Source organism: Bubalus bubalis, chromosome 5 (assembly GCF_019923935.1).
Source record: "Bubalus bubalis isolate 160015118507 breed Murrah chromosome 5, NDDB_SH_1, whole genome shotgun sequence".
NCBI classification, from domain to species: Eukaryota; Metazoa; Chordata; class Mammalia; order Artiodactyla; family Bovidae; genus Bubalus; species Bubalus bubalis.
This window is the reverse complement of record NC_059161.1, coordinates 61,393,173-61,403,150: the sequence shown is the minus strand read 5'-3', so window position 1 is coordinate 61,403,150 and position 9,978 is coordinate 61,393,173.

The following is a 9,978-nucleotide window of genomic DNA, read 5'->3' as shown; positions in this document are numbered from 1 at the left end:
CAACATTGGTAAGACTTGGAAACTTGGAAGCTGAAATTGTCAGAAAAAGTCATTTTGCCAGCATGAGATAAAGTTCTATTTACTAACATAATTAAGATAATATAATAGAGGCTATATTTGCAGAATAATCTCAAGAACTTCAAAAGCTAAAAAACAAAAACAGAAACAAAAACCCACTGAAATTCTAGTAATGCTGTTGATACCTCAGAGATCTATTCCTTTCTTATGGATAGGTTATTTAACTTCTTAAGGGTTCATCTTACAAGCCTTCTAAGTGAAGAAAATGCAAAAGGTTCTATGAACAAGGGAGAAAAGCTTCCTTCACTAGACAAAAAAAATTGTTAACATTTCCTATATTCCTGTATATTTCCAAGAGTCAAAAATCCATATAGTGTATAGGAATGAAACCCATTCTGAAATGCCTACATGAGATGCCAGATTTCCAGTTTTGCCACTGAACATGGCTGTCCATGTCTTTAGATTCTCTTTCAATCCCTTTTGTCCCATTTGTGAGAAAGTACACAGAAAGGGCAACGTGTTTCCAGCAGTCTGTAAGAGCCTCTATGCTTAAATGCTATTGGATTGGTCTTGGGGGAGCTGGGGACTCGGCTTATGATTCTACAGCTGGACTTCAGGTTTCTCACTGGTGACAGAGGGCAGCTCCCCACGTGGATGTGGTTCAGCACCCCTGTGCTCTGCCACTGGGGGCATTTTCTGCAGCACCTGCTTCAACCAGTAGACAGTTCCTACACCATCTACCTACCACTGATGCTGGTGGGCTGACCGAGTTCCTGGATGCTGCCCTGGGGAACCTGCTCTGACCAGCCATGTGCTTCAAGGGTCACTAAGGAGGTCCTGGTGGCTCAAATGATTAAAAAAAAAAAAAAAAAAATTCTACCTGCAATGCAAAGGGGTGTGAAAGTCGCTCAGCCGTATCTGATTCTTTGCAACCTCATGGACAATGGCCCACCAGGCTCCTCAGTCCATGGGGATTTCCCAGGCAAGAATACTGGAGTGGATTGCCATTCCCTTCTCCAGGGATCTTCTTGCCCCTGGGATAAAACCCAGGTCTCCTGCATTGCAGGCAGATTCTTACTGTCTGAGCCACCAGGGAAGCCCACAATACAGAAGACTTGGGTTCAATTCCCTGGTTTGGGAAGATCCCCTGGAGAAGGGAATGGCAGCCCACTCCAGTATCCTTGCCTGGAGAATTCCAGGGACAGAGGAGCCTGGCAGGCTATAGTTCATGGGGTTCATGACTATAGCTCATGACTGAGCGACTAACACTTTTGCCTTCAAGGAGGTCCTATTCTCTGAACCATGAGCCACAACTATCCTTTAAGTCATGAAAAAATCCAGTGTCATTATAAATGGCAAAATGTGTTGTTCAACTGTGTCCCCATGGACACACTGACCTCAATGTCAGTAAATTGCAGTAGGTTATGAGATTTCATTAATTCCTTTCTCTGAACAGCTATGGCCATGAAGACAAGTAAAACATCAAACACTTAAACACTCAAAAAGTTCCCCAAAAGTCCCTAGCTGTGGGATAAAGTAGTAACAAATACAAAATCATCCTAAATTTCCACTGTGCCTCTCAGTCAAGCTCTAAAAACTCAAAAATAGTACTGTTACTACTTTGCCAAACCTTCAAGGAGCAGTTAAAAGAAAGAAACAGTATTGGGGTTAAATTTTATACTTCATAGAGTTGAAGCAGTGTGACAAGGCATTATAAAACTGTAGGAGAGGATAGCAGTAAGGAGTAGTAATAGTAGTAATGGAAGTGGTAGTGTTCTATTAGATGCTTGGAGACAGCAAAAGAATCAACAAGAAAGATAGAACTTTGCAGAATAGATTTGGTTGAAGACCTGCTAAGTGTCCCTTCATCCTGTCTCACTTAGTATATATGTGGCTGCCCATGCCAGTCAGTCAGTCCCTCAGTTGTATCTGACTCTCTACGACCCCATGGACTGCAGCACGCCAGCCCTCCCTGTCCATCACCAACTCCCGGAGCTTGCTCAAACTAATTAAAGTTTGAGCAAGTCCATTGAGTCGGTGATACCATCCAACCATCTCATCCTCTGTCATCCCCTTCTCCTCACACCTTCAATCTTTCCCAACAATCAGGGTCTTTTCAAATGAGTCAGCTCTTCGCATCAGGTGGCCAAAGTATTGGAGTTTCAACTCCAACATCAGTTCTTCCAATGAATATTCAGGATTGATTTCCTTTAGGATGGACTGGTTGGATCTCTTTGCAGTCCAAGGGACTCTCAAGAGTCTTCTCCAATACCACAGTTCAAAAGCATCAATTCTTTGGTGCTCAGCTTTCTTTCTAGTCCAACTCTCACATCCATACATGACCACTGGAAAAACCATAGCCTTGACTAGACGGGCCTTTATTGGCAAAGTAAAGTCTCTGATTTTTAATATGCTGTTTAGGTTGGTCATAACTTTCCTTCTAAGGAGTAAGCATATTTTAATTTCATGGCGGCCGTCACCATCTGCAGTGATTTTGGAGCCCAGAAAAATAAAGTCTGCCACTGTTTCCCCATCCATTTGCCATGAAGTGATGGGACCGGATGCCATGATCTTAGTTTTTGGAATATTGAGCTTTAAGCCAACTTTTTCACTCTCCTCTTTCACTTTCATCAAGAGGCTCTTTAGTTCTTCTTCACTTTCTGCCATAAGGGTGGTGTCATCTGCATATCTGAGGTTATTGATATTGCCAGAGAAGCCTACAATTTCAGCATCATATTCAACAGCCTTGATTATAAGGTCACAGGGGGGAAATACAGAAGAGTGAAGAGAGCATAGGTATTCTACCACCATCTCTGGCTAAGGCTTTATGAGGCCTTGAGCAAATCCCTTCACTTCACTGCCCCCCCATTCCTCTCCCACAAATATCCATCTTACAGGGCTCTTGGTGGACTTATAACTCATCAATACAAGGCACCTAGCAGGGTTATGGTTAGAGCAGTGATTTTTAAATAGATACTTTATTTTTCAAATATTAAATTTAAAAAGGCAAATAATTCAGTGCTACCCATGCCCATTCATCCAGATTTAATTTATTAGCAAGGAAGGTCCAATTGGAGAAGCCAATGGCACCCACTCCAGTGTTCTTGCCTGGAAAATCCCATGGACCAAGGAGCCTGGTAGGCTGCAGTCCATGGGGTCGCTAGAGTCGGACACGACTGAGTGACTTCACTTTCACTTTTCACTTTCATGCATTGGAGAAGGAAATGGCAACCCACTCCAGTGTTCTTGCCTGGAGAATCCCAGGGATGGGGAGCCTGGTGGGCTGCCATGTATGGGGTCACATAGAGTCGGACACGACTGAAGCGAAGTAGCAGCAGCAGCAGCAGGAAGGTCCAATGAGACTCTAATGGAGAGCAGAGAAGGTTCAGAGAACAAAATTTGTCCCCTGGGGGCCACTCAGGATCCCTACAGAGATCAGTGGAGCAGGAAGATACAATGGGGAAAGCATTGAAGATGCTGAAAGGGAATTTTCCAATGGATCAAAGAGTTTCTTTTACAGTTCTGCTCTGCACTAGCCCTGAGTCTGGATAAGGATATTTAATCAGAGAGCAGTTAATTGTTATTAATATCAAGTCACGATTTTTACTTTGCAGGTGTCACATTTCCATTTCTGTGTCTTTCTTTTTTTTGTTTGTTTTTTGTTTTTTTTTTAATTTTATTTTATTTTTAAACTTTACATAATTGTATTAGTTTTGCCAAACATCAAAATGAATCTGCCACAGGTATACACGTAGAGAAATTTTCCTCAGCGTTTTCTCAGATTGGCATGGTTCTTTTTTTTTTCCACAATGATGTTGGGGGTTCCAGTGATAGGAAAACTGACCCAGGGCTTGTCATAAGAGCAGCCCTGGTTCCTATGTTGCTGTTGGACAGATTGATAAACAGCTCTGGTATCAGACTGAAGATGTTTTGTGCCACAGATTATGAACTGGGGGCCAGGCTTGTGAAAGTCTCTGCAAAGAGTATTCTTTTTACGTTTTTATTGCCTACAAAATGCCAGGAGAGTTTCCAAGTAAGAGCAATCACTGTTAAGGAAAATAGGACATAAAATAAACTGTTATTACCTGCAAAACAGCTGTATTTCCTTTTCTTTCCAGAGAAGCACATAAACCCTCTGTATACCCTGACATGAAGAAATGTAATAGAACTTTTATTTCTGTAAACACTAGATATTCATCCTTGATAGGTAACATCGGGGGGAAAAGTTGTACTTAAAATTATATCAGCTGTTTCAGAATCACAAAATTAAAGAAGGGATCTCACAAATGGATCTGGCCATTCTTGGCCCAAGATGGGATGTTGTTAAGGTTCTGAGCAAGTGTTTGCAGCAGGGCAGACTGGTGTTCAATTCCAGCTCTGCCTCTTGGTACCTAGGGAACCTGGAAAATTTTATTTCTGCTCTGCAAGTTTCACTTTCCTCATTGTCAAAGTGGGGACAATAATAGCACCTACTTTATAGGTGCTATTAAATGAAATAATATTAAATGAAGTAAAATATGTAAAGTGTTAACCCACTGGGAGCACACCAAACAATTGGTAGCTATTATGCCAAAACTGTTCCTAGCAACTAGTTGTCTATTATTTTATAATATATAAAGGGGGCCTAATGGATAAATTTGAAGAAATAAGAATATTTTCAATTGCTTACTTTCTTTTCCATTCATTTAAATCCATTGCTTTTCCTGATTGTTTTCTTTGAATAAAATGAATGATTTCTCAGCACCTGTCTTATAAACACACTCTTCACAGATCTAGAATCACAATTTTACAGCTGTGAAAGCCTTCATATATAATTTAATGCAACTCCCTTGTTTTCTAGATGATGGAACAAAGTGTTAAAAAGATGACAGGATTTGCGCAAATTCACAGGTATCATCTTCAACAAGACTCCAGTTATTACGGGCCTCTCCCAAAGCTCCTTCAAGTAAAAGTCAGAATTCAAAGCTAATTTTTACACTCTCCAGTCCTTGATCCCCGACATGAGTTCTCCCAACCACCTTTTATTGTCATTCTATCCTTTTTATGATACTTTTTCTAAGCATATTCCTGGTTCTCTGACCTTTTTTTTTTTTTTTTTTTTAGCTATTTAAAGACTGCAAGCTGAATGCATCACCCTATTGGTGTCTAATTACAGACAAGGGTTCCCAAAGGATTCTTCCCTGACCCCTGGTTTTTGGTCCTGCCCCTGGAAGAATCTTCTCTGAGCATACCTGGTGAAGGTCATGCTTTCTTTCGACTTCTCTTAGGTCCAGATACATGTGCATATTTGCTCCTCTTTCCTGGACTCGAGTCCGCGGACAGAGGAATTCTAGTTCCATGCAACGATCACCCAACAGATCTCTGTGTAAGAAGCACAGAACAGTTTCTTCTTTCTTTGCTTGTGCCAATGCAACTCACGGATCTAGATCAAGGCACAACAGTGGCTGCCTCTGACTTTCGGAAAATAAAGCAAAAGGCAGAACTTGAGTTTAGTTTCTTCCTCATGTCTAACCCCTAACTCGTTTTAAATGAATGTATCAGACTGCCCTGTTGCTTTTCTTATTTTTCACTGTCCGCTTTTCTCAGTAGATGTGTCTTCATATCCCATGGATACATATTCAAGTACATAATTTGGTATAAAGATTCCACTGACGTTCTGATTTAAGTTCCAGACCCCTTTTCTTATAACTAAACTTTAATTCTATCTTCTTTTGATGGAGCCAAAGAGGCGTGGATTTGGTATGAAATTTTTCATACATCAGTTACACATCCTTGAAAACAAGGATGCTAAATTTTGAGAACTGCTTTCTGCATAATGATTAAAACTAGTCTGAAGCAGTAATTTACTCCCCCTCCAATACCATTGGGTAGGTTTGCAGGGCGTGTATGGAAGGTTAGATGATGACAGAATTATTTTTAAGAAAAGATATTTCTACTTTCTAACCTGGGTTAAATAACTATAAACCTTAAGCTGGAGAGGGGGAGGTGGCAGGCAAAGGGATGAGCACAAATTCCCCATCCATAAAAAACATCTGGCACAAGGAAAACAGTAGCAAGTCCAGATGGTACCCGGCTCTGACACAAGCCAGGGAATGCTCTATGGACAGAGACACCACATAGATTGTGTGTGTGAGGAAGCACAAAATACAGTCTTACAGAATTAAAACTGGAAACCTTCATGGCTAGTAGCAGGAGAGAATGAGAGCTAGCTCAATATTATAACAATGACTACTTTGTAAAACCTTTTCTTAATACTTTATGTCTCCACCTCTCCTTTACACTGTACTATAAGCTTCATGGCAGTTTTACACTGGGCAATCACACTGGAAGGGGGCAAATGCTGCCCAGTATTGAAAAAACCAATTGGAAAGGCGGACATGCATGGCACCCAGTTGGTGTGGATGCCGTCTAATATAGTCTCAGGTCAGCAATTGGCCTCTTGTTATCACTCCGCATGCATTTGGTGCACAGCTTTGTTAAGATCAGCTGAACTGGCTATAGAAAACAAACTTATGGTTATCAAAGGGGAAATGGTAGAGGGGATAAATTAGGAAGTTGGGATGAACAGATATACACTACTGTTTATAAAATTGATAACCAACGAGGACCTATTAACATAGCAGAGGGAACTATATGCACTATTTTGTAATAACCTATAAGGGAAAAGAATTCTAAAAAGAGCACTGTACTGTCCAACTGAAACTAACAACACATTATAAATCAACTATACTTCAGCAGAATAAAACAAAATTTAAGACAAGAGATCTCTGAAGCAATTGATTCCTACTTGCTTCACTCTCTCCTCAGAAAAGCTAAAGGTTATTTTCTCAGTTCAAACATTTCTCATTCCGGGAGGCGTCTTCAAGTGAGAGTCTGGTTTAGGGCTCTCATTCCAACCTCCTTAGCAGCCAGGACTTTCTGTAAGAACTCACCACAGTAGTGGTCATTGGCTCAAAGCAGGTTCCTCTTCTAAGCCTGAAGTACACAAATGCTGGGAATACAACCATTTTTCACATTTAGCCAGTTCATGACTGACTCCGCATCTTCACGTCTTGCATCTGTGTAACAGTCACGGTTCTAAGCATGCATACAGTGATGAACGAGACAGACAAAACCCCTGTTTCATGGAGTTCATTTCTATGAGGGGAGACAAGCAACATGCATGAAATAAATTAGCAAGTTCTCAAGAGAGAAATGTTTGATGGTGCTGACAGCTCTGGAGGAAAATCCAGGAGGCAGAGAGAGAAGGGGAAAGTGAGATAGGAGAGGGGCTTTTCAGTTTTAAATAAAGCGGTTGGAAAAGCCTCACTGAGAACTTGAGGAAGATCTAAAGAAGGTGAGGGAGCAAAAGCAGGCATCAGAAAGGTGTTTACATATTGAGTGAACTAGTAAATGAAATGACGAGGTAAAGATGAGTGCAGTCACTGGTCTAGGGTTTCCTCATCTGTGTGGTTCCAGGCTCAGGAGCACTCCGCTAGGTTAAAAAAGATGCATGTAAAAATCCAAGGAAGCAGCTCTGTGGTGGAGTTATTTTCTTTCTAGTTTGAATTACATAACAGAAAAGAAAAACTAGCTGATGGGTTGCAGAAATCAAGGAAAGTAAGGGTGAAGATTAGCTGATGGTTGACTTTCTGGAGAAGAGTAGGTGAGGACCAGCTTGAGCAGAGGTGGGAAAGAAGAAAGGAACCCAGTGCCTTGGTGTCACGGGAGACCCAGGGGAGAAACTGACTTCTGGGACCATTTGGAGAGGAGGCTGGCTTGAAAGGCAGGCCAGAGAGAGAGTCCTTGGTGCTGAAGAAAGAAATTTTGTGTCTGATGTCACAGACAGTTGTAACCAGTGGGCTTTACGAAGCTTAGTCGAGACCCGAGATTGATGGCCAAGGAGAGGCCAAACGGAAGTTTATTAGTGCAAGAGTGGAATGGTGCAGGTGCGGCGCCAATAAGGGAGAGATGGGATTAAGGGAAAAAAAGCACATTGTTAACTGCAGGACCTTGGGAAAGGCTCACAGCCTCTCAGCCCGCTTTCATCTGGAACAGAAACAAACTGGGCCAGATAATTCCTGTAGCAGCTTCCAGCTCTAATCAGTTCTGACTTTGTTTATATTATAAAAGGATAGTAAGGAAAGATAAAGAAAGACATCTCCTTTCTGGATTGAATATCACTTCTTCCCATGGTTCTACTGTTGTTTCTGAAATGCAAGTCTGTGTACCCAATGCACAGCGAGGCCAAATGATACAGAAACGTCAGAGTTTGCAGCAGAGAAAAGTTTATTGAGGGCCCTGCAATGCTATGAGCGGGTCATGCTTTAAAAATCCCAAACTCCCTGAAAGCTCCCAGCAGAGCCCTTTTCTAAGAAAGGTGATGGAGGGGCATGGTGAGTTTGTGCCAACGTCTCAGTTGTCAGACCCTTTGTTCTTGAGGTGGAGTTGTAGTCAAATAACCATGTTCCTGTAAATCTCCACCAAATGAACTTTATTCTCTGTTCTGACAAGAAAGGGCAGGTCCTGCAGCACAATCTTCAACCTCTGAGATCCAGGACTGGCTGAAAAGGCAGAGCTCAGCAGGCGGCTCCCTCAGGGCCAGGTCCCCAGACCCTATCCAGACATCATCACTGAGGGAGCCAGGCACCCAGGACCCAAAGGTCAGTCGGGTCAGGAGCTCAGGCTCCTTAGGTCAGCCACATGGTGGGGACAGGTCTCATAGACTATGTCCCAGGCAGACGGCCACTGCCATTAGGTCACAGAGGCAGGGATTAGGGAGAGACTCACTGCCACCTCAAGGCCTGAGCCTGGTCAGTGGGCAGCCATGGCCAGGCCTCCAGAGCCTTGCAGGACACAGATCCTGCCTGTCCCCTGAGCCACACACCCCACCCCACTTCACCTGCTGGCCCTAGGACAGAGGGCCCCAGGGAGAAGGCCAGGGTCCACCTCTTACTTCACTCTCTGCCTGAGGACCACCACCCAGCCAACTGTTGGCTCAACGTGCCCACTAACTGCTGCTCAGTGACAATTGGTCACTTGAGGGAGGGGCTTACCGTGGCCTCAACCAATGGCTGAGCAAGGCCACTAACGGTCACTCATTGACGGTTGTATGCTTGTGGGGGAGGGGCCCACAGTGTGACTGTTAGTGGTCTCCTGGTAACCGTTGCCTGGCAATGGAAGCCAGTAGTAGACTACAACAACGACCATGTGCTAAGGGATATGCAGGCTGCACCCTATCACACTGTTAACTGTTGTGGATGTACCTAGAGCCCCATGCCAAAGCATTCAGTTGGAAATTTCACTTAGGAAGTCTGGTTCCTTAAAAATCTAAAAAATAGAGTCACCATATGATCCAGCAACCCCACATCTGGGCAAATATCTGGAAAAGATGAAAATTATGATCCCAAAAGATACATGCACCACAATGCTCATAGAAGCACTATTTTTAATAGTCAAGATATTGACTATTGACAGAGGAATGGATAAAGAAGGTGTGGTACATATATACAAAGGAAAATTACTTGCCAAAAAAAAAAAAAAAAAAGAATGAAATAAGGCCATTTTAGCAACATGGATGAACCTAGAGAATGTCATACTGAGTGAAGTCAAGTCAGAAAGATAAACATACTACTACTTATATGTGGAATCTAAAAAAAATGATACAAACTTATTATAAAGCAGAAATTAACTCAGATGTAGAAAACAAACCAAAGGGGAAAGTAGGGGGATAAATGGGAAATTTGGGATTAATATATATACACTGCTGTATATATAAAATAGATAAAAAGCAAGGACTTACTGTATAGCACAGGGAACTGTATTCAGTATCTTTTAATAACCCATAATGGAAAAGTATCTGAAAAAAGAGGTGTGTGTGTGTTTGTGTGTGTATCAGATTCAGATATCTGAATCTGTTTGCTGTACACCTGAAACTTGTGAATCAATTATATGTCAATTAAAAAAAGATCTCTAGGATCT